Below are 16,592 nucleotides of genomic sequence, written 5' to 3' on the forward strand. Positions count from 1 at the left end.
ATAGCAAAGCCCCCCCTGAGGGAGCTAGACTGAATCTTAGAAACCTGCTTAAAACATTGGTGTGTTAAAAAGACAGCACTTCCTAGGCTTGGTCTTGTTTGGGATATGGGGCTGGACTCTTTCATGAGAGAAATTTTCCATATAAGTACCTAGTACTTTCTGTTTCCGATTTATCTAGAAATTCTGGCATTTTCTCTGTCTAAAAGTCTCATTAGTAGGAAGACTCTAACGATATTTTGGCAAGACTACTCCCAATTTTGGATAAGTAAGTACAGAAACATATTGGACAAGAAAAATAATGGATGTAGTATGCTAACTTTTTTTTTCCTAGCTGAAAAAAGCTTCAATTCCAAGCAAAGATTTGGCTTAGTTTTCACTTTATTTCTTCCCTAATTGGTTCCTTTGTTGCACTATCATTTCAAAACAGACCTTTCTGCTTACTTTTCACCCTTTTTCAAAGCCCTTGTATTCTGTACTGGACTCCTAAGACATCAGTTGCCTCTGTAGTTTTCCTGTTTCAACTTTAGAACCTTTTTTTTTTTTTTTCTTTTGGAGAACTACTGTTTCCATTTTAATAGCTGAAGTTAGCAGACAAGGGAAATTGGGGGCTGGAGAGGCTAGAAAAAACAGGCTAGGAAAGAGGAGATGATGGAAGAAAACGACAGAAATACATAAAATGCAGTAAAGGAAAGATCTGTTTGAAACATAGCAGGAAGTATGGGAAAAACAGAAAGTGTGGAGAGAAAAGGCAAACAAACAGAAAAGAATTGCATTGCCAGAGCATGAGGTCTTCACTTTCTCCTTGCCTCCATTGGTATGATTATGTATTTGCTGGAAGCACACAGGGTTTTATGGAAATATCTTCCCTGTTGTCATCCCTGGATAGAATGATTCCTTTGAAATGACTTACAGGAGTGGAAAAGTCATTAATCAAGCCATCTTCCTAGCCTATGCATGAGTCTTTCTCTTTTTAAGTCACCTTAGAGGAGCAGGGAGAGGAGGAGCTGGAAAGTGAAGAATAGGAGTGATCATCTCAGGTCTGGAAAGAAAATGGACAAGGCTGTCTGGAAAAAAGAAACAAAAAGAACAGCGTACTGCAGAGCTTCCTAATACCGATACATCTCTAAAAACGGGAGAATGTGGTTGTGTGTGATTTGCTAGAGGAAGTAGAGGAAGGTCAATTAAAAAAAAAAAAAAAAAGGCTAGCAACTTTTAAAACGATTAATTTTCTACTTTATTTTTTATATATAAAGATAAAGTGAAAACTTCGATGAAACACTCAATTTTATTTGTGTTTGTTTGGATGGTACGATGGCCAGGAATTGTTTGTTTCAGGGGGTCTGCTTCACCTCTTTGTTCCACTATGGGAACAAATCTCTCGCACTGTTTGTGTCTCAAGAGCCATGCCAGAAGTCTGCAGTTCTTGTCTTCCTGCTCAGAACCGTTTTGCTTGGCTGTGAGCATAAAAGCTCTAGGGAGGCACTGTCTATTAGGGCTAATTCTGTTTCAGTTTTATCCAATGCTTTTTGTCTTTTGTGTGGCTCTCTTGCACTGTGTAGTTTGGCTGTAGCTATAATCCATGTGCCTCTGGCTTGTGAAATGTTGTGCTGGTTCAGTTGCTTTCCAGTGGCCATGTTCCACATGCTCTTTCTCAGCAGATCACAGAGTTTAAACGTATGCACCAATGTAATCTGACCTCCTGCACAGAACCGGCTACAGAATTTCATGCAGCCATCCCTGAGCAATCCCAGTAAATCCAGGTTGCATCGGAGCATGGCTGGTACTGACTGAGGTGTGGCAGCTGGGAATGGTGGAGATCTCAAAGCAGGTTGTGCAGGAACTGGGGTTTTAAAAGCTCCTGAGCATCTAGGAGCACACAGTGCGGTGCTGTACTGAGCAGACCTCTCCAAGCTAGCAGTGAATCTGGTGGCATGGTGGTGCTCTGCTAGGACTTTTCATAGTTGATGAGAAACAGGCCTAAATGTCCTGGAAGGACCAGACTGTTCATGCACTGCTCTGTGCCGTGTAGGCGTACTGCCTTGTTCAGTGCTGGTGGGGAGGTCTCTAGTGGATGCTGGTGTGACGCGCTGCGGACGTGCCTGTCGCGTTTGCAGGAGCAGGAAACCCCACTGACTTCCAGTGGCACGTTTAGAATTGCTGCTGATTTATTGGAGCGTTTCTGATAATCCTCCTCTAATTGGCTTCTTTTGTGGTCCACGTGGGTTGTTGCTGTTGCCACTGCTGCAGAATGGTGGTTTGTATTATGGGAAGTCCTGGAGATCCTGAAGAAAAGCAAAGTGCCATGGTTCTGCATGCTCTCCACACATGTAGTAAAAATCAGGCCTTGTCCCAAGATCTAACTGCAAAAGGCACTTTTTTGTGATGTTCTGCAGAGAAGCAGTGTATATTTGGGGGGAATGATTTTATTCAAATTCTTAAGAGGATACAGTGATGAAGAGCTTCGATGCTGCACGCAGTATCTGGGATGATATCCAAAAAGCCCAGATGTTTAGTCTTCAGTGGCTTGATTTTAAGCTATTAAATGTGGAGTTTATTTTTTGGTTGGAAGCTGACTTTTTCTCAATTTTCCTAGTGTACACTGAAATGTTGACTTTCCTGAGGGAAGCTTGATCCTGTTGGTTAGCCCATTAAACAAGTGCAATACACTTGTGCCACATGTATGCATTAGCATTGGAATCACATTATTTGCTGGGGGGTTTTGGTTTGGTTTTTTTTTTAAAGGATTTTCATTATCTGGGACAAAAATACCTTGATGCAATAAATGCAGATTTCCTCAGTGACAAAATACCTGATAGGAAGGTAAAGTGGGCATGCCAAGTTAGAGGTAGTTGCAACGTAGACTAAGGGAGGGAAAGGCTACCTAGTGCTATCCTGTCTCCCATCATGTCACACCGTCGTGTTTTGCATGAGGTCCTTCATCTGCCACATCTGCTTGTTTCTAGATAAAGGCAAGGAAAGGCTACTTCTTTTTCATGTGCAATGTTTGTCCCAGCTATCCATGGAGGAAAAAGGAAAAAAAAAAAAAAAAAACCAAACAAAAGAATAAAATGAGAGAACAGGATGGTATGATGTCTAGAAGGCTAGAAGGTTTCCTCTTTTCACATGTCTCCGTGTCTGTTGCTGGAACCTCATATTGGCCTCAAATGCAGGAGAGCGCGCTGGGGAGGGTGAGGTTGTTGCTCCCCTTGACTAGATATGAGAGTGGCAATCCCCATTTCCTTCAAAGGCTCCAAGCCTGCTGTATGAGGGAGTCTGCACCTCTGGGGAATGATTACTTGGACACCTGCCACCCTGAGGGGTAAGGACACAAGGACTGTTTTTTCTTTTCCCAGCCAGATGTAGTGAGCAGGTTCATGTCCTCCTCATCTCTGCCCTTCAGCAGTGAAAAATATACCTGCTCTCAGAGTCATATAAGACAATATCATCTCTATGTAACAGAAATACCTGGTACAGGATCTTCTGATGGCATTATATACAGAAATACACGGATATGCCATCTCCTGATTCGTGCATCACCTGCCTGTGTCACCTGACGGAAGCTCTGGAAGAAAGAGTCCCAGGTCTGCCCCAGAAACACAACATAGCGATAGGAGGGTGTAACAGTAGAGTAGCAAGCTGCTGCCAAAGCTGCCATCTCTGCATAATGGAAATGAGATGGGTTGTCTTTTGCGGACACCCTTTTGGTTGTGGGCCCTGAGCAGGTCTGTGTGTTTCCCTTGATTTTTTTCAGCCAACTGGTACCACATCATCTTCCTCCCCACACGCCTCACTGCTTCCAGGGTCTAGTGGGGGTATGGGAAGTTGCTTTCCTTTGTGCTTGGTCACAAAAACGGCTTTGAGATCAACAGGCCAGGGATAAAACAAGCAGCCTGCAGATTTTCTAGTACAATATTTATACTCTAAGAAAGCACAGCCATGCATGCCGGATATTCATCTGGCTAATTCGTGCTGTTGACAGGAAGCAGACATTCAGTCTCAAAACATTTACACATCTCTGCATTGACAACACCAACATATATTTGGCATCTGCGTAAGAGATGCGCTGCAGTCCCTTTGATTATTAGCTGTCTTGCCTGCTATAATGAACGTAGGCCAAGTGACTGACCAAGAACCTATGCACACAAGTATGTGAGATTCAGCACCGTTTCTTGAAAGACTGAAAGATAATTTAAGATTGCTGGTTCTTTATTTCTTTGATATGGTGTATGTGGATGTTGCCGGGCATTTAAAATGTCTTTTTCTCTTTATAGGCATTTGGCTTCCTAGACAAAGTATGTTTGCTGGGTTTGTGTGTCCTGGCAAAACTTCTCCCTGCTTTCAGTTTCATTTTGGTTTATTTGATGTACTAAGCCAATACAGACCCACTCTCTGCAAACAAACTCGGATCCTGCTACAGACTTGGGCATCTCTCAGTCATTTGCTGTATAACTTCAGAAAAATTCTGGGATTTTTAAAAATAAAATATCCCTCATAAATAAGAGAATATTATTATATCTGAATTGCCCTCACTTTAATTTTTAAAAAGAATATTTTAGCACATAAATTCCCCCTCCCTCCATTTATCTTCTGTTATTAAGCATTGAAATGCATACCTTTCTCTAAACTGGCTTCATGGGGTGAAGTTGTTCTCCGTTGTATATTTGGCCTTTCACTGGCAATCTATGTCAATGAGTTTGCTCTTTAGTTAAACCCTTAAGGTCCTCCAGAGACCCTAAACAAAATGTTTTTATGTTCAGAAGGTGCCTGAACATTTAGGAACAGCTACTGAGGATAGTCACTACCGATGTAGTGACTTGCTGATATTATGATCTGGATGCAGGCTTGGACATGTCAGTCAGCATCATTGACAACACCCGCCCACCTCTCTCTTTTTCAGGCATATACCAGATTTCCCATCTCATCTTTAATGATATTGCTACCAAAACTCTCTCGATACCTGCTCATTACACAGAGTTGGGAACCATTAAGCAATTACACAGAAAGGTAATTAGATGATCCCAATTGTGAGAAACAAGGAACAAATCCAATAGTCAAATCATCTACTTAGGAAGTAATAGGAAAGACTCTGCATGGGAAGTTGGAAGCTTATCTATAGTGAATAAAGGAAAAGGATGACACAAGTATTAGATGATCTTGTAACTGTCCAAGCCAAAACTGGGCACAGCTATGAAGGCAACAAATATGGTACAAGGATGTATCAGGTGAGTTCCTTCCAGTAAGTAAAAGGTAATATTAGAGAAATTATGTGAGTCACTGGTGTGACCCCATGTGGTCATTTAGCGTACGGTTATAGTCATCCACTTTCCAGAAGGACCCAGGATGCCTCTTCCAGTCCCATACTTGTGCCTTCTCTCTCTACAAGCTGTATGAAGGCTTGTTGTGGACGTGAATTTCAGTGTGCAAGAAGCTTCCTACAAGTTGGCATTTGTGCACAGGGGATTGTCCTTCTGCTGTTTTGACCTCCTGATGCCTCACAGTCATCATCCAGGCAGCTTCAGCGTGGCCTCCAGATAACGTCCTTCATCATACCTTTGTGGCGACTGCCATGTACTGTACCAGCAGGTGATTTTAAATGCAAGCTGACAGTGAAAATAACACTAAATAGCTGCCTTAAATCACAGAAAGAAAGGTGTTCGCTTAAGATTAAAACATTATATTATTCACTTGATTCTTTTTCATATAGTTGAGGTATGTGATTTGTAATGACAGGAAAACTTCTACACATTCAGAAGTTCAGATTAGATTAAAAGCCATCATTTCAACCACTTTATCTGCATCTTCCACTTACCTAGATTGTAGAACTATCTTGAATCTGAAAAATGGATTGGAGATCTTGAAAAGAGATTTTCTGATGTGATTTCTTTTTTTTCCTTTTTTTTTTTTTTTTTCCCCTCTCACTCAGCCTGGAAAACTAATAGTCGTTTCTGGGGTACCATAATAATAGCATTTTTGAACTTCAGGCTACAGATAAATGGGGCAGATATATGACAAGAGGCTCAGAAGGCGCAACTGGTATTTAACCACAAAAGGATCTATGGCAAAAGAAAAAGAACGCCCTATAAACAGTGATGGGCAATATAGCTATAGCACTGTAGGGATACTTAAATTCTGATTGTCTGAAACACCGTGTAAGGCCAAAATCACTGGGCACTGAATCTACACGCTATATTTAACATGGGTTTTGTTCTGACCTGTGTGTTGTGGCTTATCCTGCTCTGTGCTGCCCATCCCTGCTGTGCTTCCCCTCTGTAGCACAGATCTAATGTTGGTTGTGACCACCAGCCATTTCTTGAAAGCATACTACCCTCTTGCTCAAAAGGTCGTTGGTATTTTAGCATTATGGCGATGGTGGTATCAGGATCCTTTTCTTAGTATCAGAATCATGAAATATTCAGAAGGTATTGCTCATCTCTGCCTAAAGTTCCAAGACATCATGAGTGTTGATGATTGGAACAGGAGCTCTTTGCATGTTATCTGAAATGTTTATCATAGCAAAGGTTGACATGCCAGAATTGGCCAACTGGCATGAAAAAAAAAATTCACTTCTTGGGAAAGTGCTATCACTTTGCTGCCTTTTAGAAACTATAGTTGTTTTCTGAATTACAAGTGGTTTGCATAAAGAACATAAATTGCTGTGCTCTTTATCACTGCTTACTGTATGACAAATATACAGTCCAATTTTTCAAGTGTGGTGTCTTGAAAATGAATGTGTATTTGAAATGAAAACCATTTCAGTACTTGAGCATCCTCCCTCTGGAACAGACTGGATAATAACATGTTCATCACCTTGGGTTATTTTAATATTTCCTGAAGCCTGCACAAGATGCTTTCTATTTTCTTGTCAAAACATACTGAAATGAAAATTATTTTTAATAAAGTACAGTAATCACAGTGTGATCACCAAGTGCATCTTCTCTTGTCAGATTGTTTCTTCCTACTCGCAGGTATTTGCAGTTACTTAATGTTATGATTGCTGAGCAATCTAGCGTTGGGAGGAAGAGAGTGGAATATTTCATTTCTGACGAAGAGCACTGGGTGATAGAGAACATTCTCCTTTGCCTCCTAGAATAGTATCATTGTTTAAACCTGATGCTGGAAGAGTTGACTGCTGAAGGACTTCATTTTTTCCCCCACTGTTTTATTGCTCTCTTCTGTCGGTACCACGCACTGAAAGCAGAGCGCCCACTGACACTCTGTTTTTCCATGTCTGTCCATAAATGTCTGCTGGAGTGCTATGCCAGATACGATGCCTGAAAGGTGCTTAGCATGACAATATTAACATTCGTTTCTAACTAGTCCATGGGAGCGCGGGAGTTAAGTCTCATAGCTTCTTAGGTTGTGTGCTCTTTTGGTGAGCAGCTGGTGGATAACTTGCTTAGCTTCCAGTAAACTGAGGTCCAGTGTTTAGAAGAGAAAGTTGCTTGTCTACACAGGCGCTGGGAGCTTTTGGAGATAATGGCTGAATGATTTTTTTCTAAACTGTTTTCTGTACACCAGGTTTTTCACTCAAGTCGCTCAGCTCTAAAATAAGTGATGGACAAATCTCAAGAGATTTGGTTTCATATCTTACCCAAACATTATCCAAGCTAAGTAAAGCTCTGGAGTCTGCATAACTGAGCATGAAACCTCAGAAGAACAGACTTTCTCATGAGAGTGTCAGTGTTTCCTGCCGGCTGGAAATACCAAGAAAATAGTCTTTCTTGTGGTATTTTGGAACTTCAGCATCTGGACGTCACTGTTATTAGGGAGGAAAGTGAATATGAAAAATAATTGTTTAAAAAGCAAACCCTTTTCCAATTTGGGGTGTGAGGTTCCTTTCTAGTTTTTCAGTGAAGGTATTAATTGATACCATAACTCTGAAAGTAGGAGATCTTAGTCTGAAGCTGCAAGTTCTGGCTATTTTGTTCTGGGTGTTGCAAAATATTATCACTTGTGAGTCACCCAGTATTTCTTCAGTCAAGGGAAGAAATTGCTATTGTATTCTTCCCTCCCTTCTATGTAAATATGTAACTAAGCACTGCTCTTGGAGGACTTGTTTTTTGGGAGAACATTCTGCTTTCTTCAATCATTGCTTCAAGTGTGAAATTTAGCTCAGCTGATGAGCCACAATGAATGTCTTGTGCTAAACAAGTCTAGTAAAAATAATCTTAATGATTACATTATATAACTAGTCCACCGATAAGAAATGCTGTGGTGCTAAAACAATTGTAATATGAAATCATATGTTGGTTTATATGGAAAACGTAGATGTGAGCTATTCCTGTATTTAAAAATGGAATTAACCTTCAGTTTGGATTTTGACAGTCATCAATGGGACTTGCAGAGAGAGTAACTTCAAAAGTTAAAGACGGAAAAGTGTATTTATCTCTTGTCCTTCTGCCACTGCAAGATTTACAATATGTTCTCTTCTTTATTCAGTCCATATTTAGTAACTCGAGCAATGAGTTTTCCATCATTGGCTTTGTATGATTACTCCAAGTTTGCGCTGTTAGCAGTATACCAGGAAATATTTCTCAACTTCCCTCTCGGCTTATTTTTACCAACATTTTCGTTCTTTGACAGGTCCTCACGAAGTCTCACGTCTCACTGTTTATGGTGGTCATGTGCTGCAATTTGGTTGCCTGTAGGTACTCACTCACATCTAGGTTCGCTCCTAAGGCCCCAAACACTTGGCGTGTTGTTAGGGGTAATCAAATGAAGTTCTGCCATTTGCAAAATCTGGATTTTTATGGCTGTATTTGTGCTCTATCCAGAATTTTCTCCAGTTTTCCAGTCTTTGTGGTTTTGAATTGCCAGGAATGCAGTGTAAATGTTGAGGGAGAGTAGTCAAGTGCAATATAATTTTCTTGATAGGTATATTTGCTAAATTTGTACTGCTCACCCTTCTCCCACTTGCTGCTGTTATTGCAACCATATTTCACAAAGAGCTTTTGTCAGTTTTGAGGTCTGCTTCTGTTCCTTCAGAGAGTATGTTTTTGGAAGGATTACCTTCCAGAAAAATACACATACATATGCATATACATATAGTTAGATATTTATTGTATAAGTACTTCTTTCCCACATACCAAAATTTTATAGGTTTCTTTGTACTGTTACATTTAGTTATTGGAGATTGCAAAAATGTTTCAATTTAGTAACATTTTAAAATGTAAGAACAGATCATCATGAGTTCCATACTTCGCTTTTGCATGTAAATATTATCATTAATTAGTTGTGCAATTAATAATAACCTGCATTCATATACACACTGTTTGAATCACAGTAATTGAATGTTCAAATTAAGAATGTGTTTGCAAACAGATGTCTAAAAATTGTTTGTTAGTTACCTACAGCGCTGCTTTTCTCTGGTTCTGTTGTTATAAAGGGGATTCAAATAATGCAAGAGGCAAAAGAAATCACTGCAGGAACATAATCAAAGTGACAGCTTTGTGCCGTATTTCCATATCAAGCCAAAGTGAACAAAAAAATTCAGCTGTATATGCATACTTAACAATGTAGGTGTGTCTCTGGGGAGTGATCTGAAATGAAGGGACTATCTTTTCTTTCTTGCATTTACGACTCTCCATTTCCAATTATTTTTCTAACTATATATTAGCTGGTTTAATTAAAAGGTGATGATTCACCGCTTTCTAGCCACCGAGAACATTTTTATAAAGTAGAGGTTTAAAAATAGTAATAATGTAGAATATTTTACTATTACTCTGAGCATTTGGAGCTGTAGGAATATTTTAGCACAATTTGAACAATGAAAGAACAAGCTATTTTCAGTAATTTTGTGTTCAAGGGTGATTCAACCTCGGTGCTTGCTAACTCTAATTTTCCAAGGCTTATAAGACTTTAATTTGATTCTTTATCTGAGCATAAAACAATGTCTGAAAATTGCATAGTAAATTGCTGGATAATCACTTTTTTGTGGACTACCTGATTGTCAGAATGAATACTGCCTTTTAAGAGAGTAAAAGAGTGTAAAAAATTTTGTGCTTCTGTCTTCAAATGTATACACCTATGTATACGGATATGTGTGGTGGTGACATAAAGTTAAAAAAAATAATATTTGTGACAAATGCATTTTATTTCATCATTTCCCAATTAAACAAGTAGTTTTGATTGCTGCCTCTTCCCTAGGCTGGTATTCCTGTCCTTTGTCACAGCCCTTTTGGGAGTGATTTTAAATTTCCAAACTCGGACCAAAGTTAACAAAAACACTAATGAAAAAAAGCAAGCATTGTCTTAAAATGACTGTATCCTCCTTTTTGTCCAGAGTACACTTCTTGAAGACCCAGCATGAACGATAGGCAGAGTCTTGTCTTTTGTGGATTTCAGATCTGATATATTGAATTCTAGATGGCCAGAAACAAGGACTGGGAACTTCTTTCCATTAAAAAGATGTTGTATCCCAGTGGGAAGCAGAGTTCCAAGTTGTCTGGTATATCAGACCTAGAAAAACAGTTCTAGGTGTAACAGAATTGTTGTAATTACACACAAGCAAATTGAGGTTTATCTTGAAAAAGAAAATGCTCTACAATTACGTCATTTTATGCAAAATTTACACAATTTTTATGTTGCCAAAAAAAGCCTACGTGCCGAAGTCAAACACTCCAAGGTAGGAGAATGGCCGAGCTGGAGCCCCTCCTTTGCTGTAGCTTCCCTCAAACTCCCGTGTCGGCCACCGAGTACAGAGGGACCTGCAGGAGTAAAGGTTGTGTGGGACAGCTGTCAATCAGCGTTTACTGTCTGTCAGGGTGGGTGTGTTCTCCTGTCAATACAAAGATGTTAGCTTACCGAAACAAAGCATTAAAACTTTTGATGAAGTGATGTCGTAGTTTAGCCCCCGAAACCAGGACAAGTGAGTTTGTTGACATCAGTGCAACCAGAAGAGCTGCCCAGTATGTATGAGCTCCCTGTCAGTATATTTAGGTTTGGTTTGTTTGTTTTTTTAACAACACGATTAGTTACCTGGGCACATGAGTTGAATTAACATAGAGACTCCTTGCCGTTCTCCTGGCTGGGTGCATCAGTTGTCCTGTCTCCCATCCCTCCGTGTGTGTGGGCCGTTTGCAAATTGCAGAGTACTAGTTGACTTGAATTCAAGTGATTTAAAGCAGCACCTGGTTAGAGGTCAGATGTGGCGTTTGGCCTTGTGGCAGGGTGAAGCTGAGAGTTCACCAACCCCAGCTTATCCTCCCTTGTTCATCATGGCTTCTCCTTCCTCAGCCCCCCGCCGGAGGTTGCAGCCTTCGCGGAGCTCCAGCTCAGCAGCGTGCCGAGACGCCTCTGCTCCTTGCTTCTGGGGCAGAGCACTTCTGCTGCTTGTTTTCTCTTTTATTTTCACTTGGGTCGTCAGGGACGGAGCTGGGGTGGGTGCGGAGCTGTGGCTGGCTGCGTGGTTGCCCTTTCACACCCCTCGGTGGTCGTGGGGCCATGGCCGAGCTGGTTCAGGGGGCAGCGCCAGCGGGAAGGAGGGAGCCCCTGCGAGGACCCGGGTCAGGGCAGGAAGGTGGGAAGAGCCTGCTTGGCACGGGTGCGGATTAGTTCAGCAGCCGTGACAGCTCCCTTTCCGATGGCGTCAGCGATGCCGTCTGCCGACGGAGAGTCTTCCACATGAACAAGTGCTGTGGTGTGCTAGCTCTAAGTACTAACTGGGGGACTGAGCTTCCAGGCTACCCTGAAACCTCTGTTCCCATTCACTTCCAGTAACTAATGCCGCTTTCAGCAGCGGCAGAGAAGCTGCCTCAGTTCTCCAAAAAGGCAGCCAGGCCCTCGCTCCGGTCACTACACAACTTTTGCTCCCCGGAGGCCGACTGTGAAGCTCACGTGCGCCAGTGGGAGCTCGCCTTTGCTGCGTGCCGCTGCTCCAGCACTTCGCGATAATTGTGGGAACCACAAGTGGCAGGCAGTCCCTTCAATTATTTGGCATTACCCTTAAGTACCCGATCAGTCAGGGCAATTCAGAGTTTGATGTCTGAGAGCTCTACACACCTGCAATTACTTAAATCCGCAAAATGGCACCCATAGGTATTTGCAGGCCCAAAAATGTTGGCATAAAATTAGAGGCCATTTCCTAAAACCTGTGCCTAAATTTTGATGATATACTATATGAGGGGTTGTTATTTTGAAATGGATTTGCGGAAAGCAATTGAAAATCTCCAGGCATCCCATCTGTGTTTAAAGTAACAACAATAACAAAACTTTAAATTAGCATAGGAGATTTAAGACATTTCAGGAAAACATTGATTAAATCTGCCAATGAAATGAATGTGTTTGGCGAGTGACCTAATTAGTGTATACTTGGTTCTTTTTCACTGCACTGCTTACCACTAATTGCTGTTCTGCTGGTCTTCTCCTGACAAGTAAGAAAAAACAAGGATGAGGGATTTGTTGAGGAAATAGTGACATTCAGTTTTAATTCATTTGAACCTGCTGCCAAGCTTAATTATGGAACTGAGAAACTGAGACCGGGAGGCCCCCAGCCGTTTAGGTTATAGGAGCCGGAGATGTTTAGTGTCTGCCAGTGTATTTGGGTAGCACTTACTGCAGCTAGCTATAAACTTGCGCTTGCTGATGCTTAGCTGTTTTCTTTCCCCCACAGGTACAAAACCACTGGTTTTATTCCTTAAATTTAATTATTTAGCTCTAATGGCATCAGGCCAAAACAAAATTACAGGCATTTTATTTCTTAGAGGAAAGGTTTAACAATTAATCTAGATAGTCTTGTCTTGGGGTTTTTTGTGTGTGCGGTTGCGTGTATAAACTAGTAATATGTCATTTTGCAAAAAAACCTCGGGATCCTGGAATACTTGTAGCATTGGAGTGCCGAAGTCACCCTCAGTGTAAGTACACTTGAGCTGAGGGGCTCATGTTAGTGATAAATTCAATTCTCGCCTCTTGAAGCGGCGGGGGATAACACAGCTTTCCCTATTTGCGTTTGGAGCTCTTAAAGGAAAAGGGCAGGATGCTTCATGAAAAAAGGGGAAATAGTTTTGGTTTTGGTTTCCTGTGGTGGTGATGGATTCCTGTGAGCAGAGTCTGAAGGTCCCGGTTTAGAATCCGAGTGCATTTTTCATGATGTTCTGCACAAAAACTGGGGGCCGGGGGAGTATAATCCATTGATGAGAATGTTTATGAGGCAGTGCACATGCACAAAACCAAGAAAAAAAAGCAGCTGTGGAATGTGAGGCTAGCAGAGGGTGGGGCTGGTGGGGCTTGCACTTGTTTTTAAAAGAGGAAAGAGAAATGTAGACGTTTTCTTAGAGCAGCAGCGTCCGATTGGCAGAGCCTGGTCTGAATCCCTCCTGGGGGATGCTTCCAGGCAGCCTGCTGCCTTTTCCCAGGAGGAGCCAGGGAATAGTTTTCCGAGCAGGGATGGGTGCCTGAGCAGGCAAAGCCGCCCGTGCCGTACCTGCCAGGGGCAGCCACAGCAGCCCCGCTCTGCCGGAGGGGAGCACAGCCTGTGCCCACTCCAGCCACAGCCTGGGCAGGAGGGAAGGAGTCTTGATTGGCACAGGGAATTTGGGGACTCATTTCTGCTATGGGGAGAGCTGGAGGGGGTGTTCCAAGACCCAGCTTTAGCTTCTGTGGGGACTAAACTTGTTCTACCCTGGAAAATATATAAAACAAAACAAAAAACCCGCAAGCAAACCAAACCCCCCCAAAACCCAAACAAAAAAGCCAGTGCTACTTTGTTAGTGCCTGAGACCTAAAAAATGAAGTGAGATTATAAACAAATGAAATATGTTAGTGTAGGTCACCAACATAGGCTATAAACATCTACATGGAAGAACATAAACTGTACAAAAAGGCAGCGTGCCTGGTTTTCTGTTATATAGCATTGCAGGGTTCTTGTAAGGATACTTGAATGCTGAAACAGCCTGGGAACTTGGCTTCCCTTGCGGCAGATTGATGTTCTTTGGACGGGTTTTCAGCCATGGAGTGATTTTGTCCTGATGTTCTGTGTGTGGTGGAGAGACGTGTCGGGAGGGGGGAGGGCCAGAAAAGATACTTGGAATGAAAATGAACTTGAGGGAAGGAAAGAGAGCAGCTTTGCAGTGAGGCTGGGAGTAGTAATACTAGAATGCAGAATGGGCAGCTAAAGATGCAAGGTTTTCTTGTCTCGAGACTCTCACTGGATCTCTGATATGGTTATATAGCCCCTTGTGCCCATTGAATAAATGTTTAGAAGATATTAATGGTTTTAGATATTACGGACTGATGTTAATCTTCAGTAATTCACTATATTAGATATACATGATCTCTGTAATGCAACAGTATATCTCTGTAATACAACACCAGAATATTCTTACACTTTCTGGTTTTTACACTTTTTAGTACTGTGCAGTACTAACTTAGGTGTGTATACTTACCATGCTGTCTAAAAAGTCGTATTAAAAATCATTTCCCTTCTATTACTGCATACATAAACTCTGCACTGCACACTGTTGATAAATACAAAAATCTAACTTTATTATCTGTTTTTAACACCAATATTAAAACTTAATCTTCGTGCTTTCACCTCTTAGTTTTTGGGCATGAACATGGTGACAAATAGAAGGGAATTTTGTCTCCTGAGAAGAGCACCTTGGTATCCTAAAAAATGATTTGCTCTGTGTTTGATCCAAGCCATCCCATGACTTCCGAAGGCATTTCAGGTTTCCCACTTGGCAGATCTGGCTTCTTGTCAGGATCTCTCATCTAGCAAGATGGAAGCTGCATCTAATTGTATCTCTTCTTTCCTCCCAGAGGCTGTTCTCCCAAAGGGCAAAGGCATTGGAGAAATCCAGGGAGGACTATTGCTCTCTTGTAGCATGTTTTTTGGTTCAAAGCAGCATCAGCTTCACTGCTACTCTGCAGTGAAGAGAGAGCTTGGATAATACTGCCAAGCAAAATGCCATGTAGAACAAGCCGATTTAAAAATGACATGCTCAACAGCAATAAAAAGGGAAAATCAAACGGGGGATTTCTGTTCTGAGCAGACAGAACACACGCCACCTCCCCAAGTTGACCAAACTCCATTGCACTTCTTCATGGTGGTCATTATTAGATCTGCTGTCCCAGTGTACAGTTGTTCTAGGCTTTCCCTCCATTTGTAATAATGCCCTACCAAAAAATTCACCCAAAACCAAAAACACACAGAAAACTGAGGGAAGAAAAGAACAGAAAGGTTCAGATCTGGACTTTGTTATCAAAATAGTGCTTTTCATACTCTTTAAGTAAGTCAGCAGTTCCTTTAACAATTTTGGCTGTTTCTTTTTTCTTATTTCTTTTTCATTTTCTTAAAACTTTGCGAATGAGATTTAAGCCAAGAAAACACAAAAGTCCATGTGCACAAAATTCTTTCATCATTGGACTAACCCCTGCATCGAGTAGTGTATAAGAGTAATAAAGAGATGTTTATAACTTGGGGGGCAAGGTGATCACAAGCACACACTCTTATACCTAGATTTGGTGCAGAGAGGAAGATAATAAGGCCTCCCAGGAGCAGCGAGAAAGGCTGGCAAAAGAAATAAAAATGGATACGTCAGGGAAGCATATCTGTGGTTGCCTCCTGTATGATGTGTATTGACCTAGTAAATGGAGATGTCTGCAAAGGAGCTGCTATGCTATAAATATGCTTGTGCTAATATTATTAAAGCTTTCAGGCAGTTCAGTTTCGTCCGTATGGCTTCCCAGGGAGAGGCCAAAGAGGTGGCCCCTGGCCACAGCTTGTACGAGCAGCACGTGCCTACCTGCACTGTAATTGCTTAATAAGATGTAGGCTGGGGGTTTCCCTGGATGGATTGTGAAATATATGCAGCTGCCTAAATAGGTGCTTGGCGAGATTTGTAGATCTTCCTAACTCTGTTGAAATCTTTATGAGCAAGACATTTGAATGCTGTTGAAGGTCAGAGATAGCTCAGTGCTTAGAAGTTGTCAAAAGTCCATTCCTTGTCGTCTTTGCCTTCCTTTGTGTCTTTAGGAAAATACAAATACTTTCAGAGTTGTTGATATCCAGTAGGTGCGTAACAGCACTGGTCTTGCTTGAACACACCAGTCTTGCTGGTTAAAGAAAGAAAAAACAGAGAGGGAAGAAGAGAAGATAGGAAGTGATTGGCTGATTAATAAACTAAACTAATGCAAATACCGGGAGTAGGAAAGCCACTTAAAAGCAGACGATTATTACCCCTTGCCAGTCCCTAAGATCTAACCTCAGTAAGCGCTGTTCAGATGACACCCTGAAGCAGCTCCTGGTAAGGACCGGGCCCTTGTTCCAGCAGAGAGGGCGGTGAGATGAAAGGGATGTGGTTTAACCAGGCTGCAACTTTATTATCTTACCATCTTCTAGAGCTTTCTGGCAGTGACTTGTAGAGCGCAGGTTGCGATTTCTCCCTTAATTGCTCCCACCTGCTGGAAGAGTGCGCTCCCTGCCCCTACGCAGATGGCCCCAGCCTGCCGCAGAGACCCGCAGCCTTCCTCTTCTGAAGCTTAATCCTCGTATGGGTTCAAGGGACAGGGAAAGGGTGTTGTTTTCTCACAAAACAAGCCACTGCAAGCTGTAGCTTTGTATCCCGGGGGGGGCCATATTGCTGCCTCCTCTT

At 41.9% G+C, this 16,592-nt stretch overlaps 1 protein-coding gene across 5 annotated transcripts in view; it reads left to right on the forward strand.

Annotated features, from left to right (window-relative positions):
* The window catches only part of RBMS3 (RNA binding motif single stranded interacting protein 3), a 723,803-nt gene that overhangs the window by 448,504 nt on the left and 258,707 nt on the right, over positions 1-16,592 (forward strand). The gene's annotated exons all lie outside the window — the stretch shown is intronic.

Source organism: Pelecanus crispus, chromosome 2 (assembly GCF_030463565.1).
Source record: "Pelecanus crispus isolate bPelCri1 chromosome 2, bPelCri1.pri, whole genome shotgun sequence".
Classification (NCBI taxonomy): Eukaryota; Metazoa; Chordata; class Aves; order Pelecaniformes; family Pelecanidae; genus Pelecanus; species Pelecanus crispus.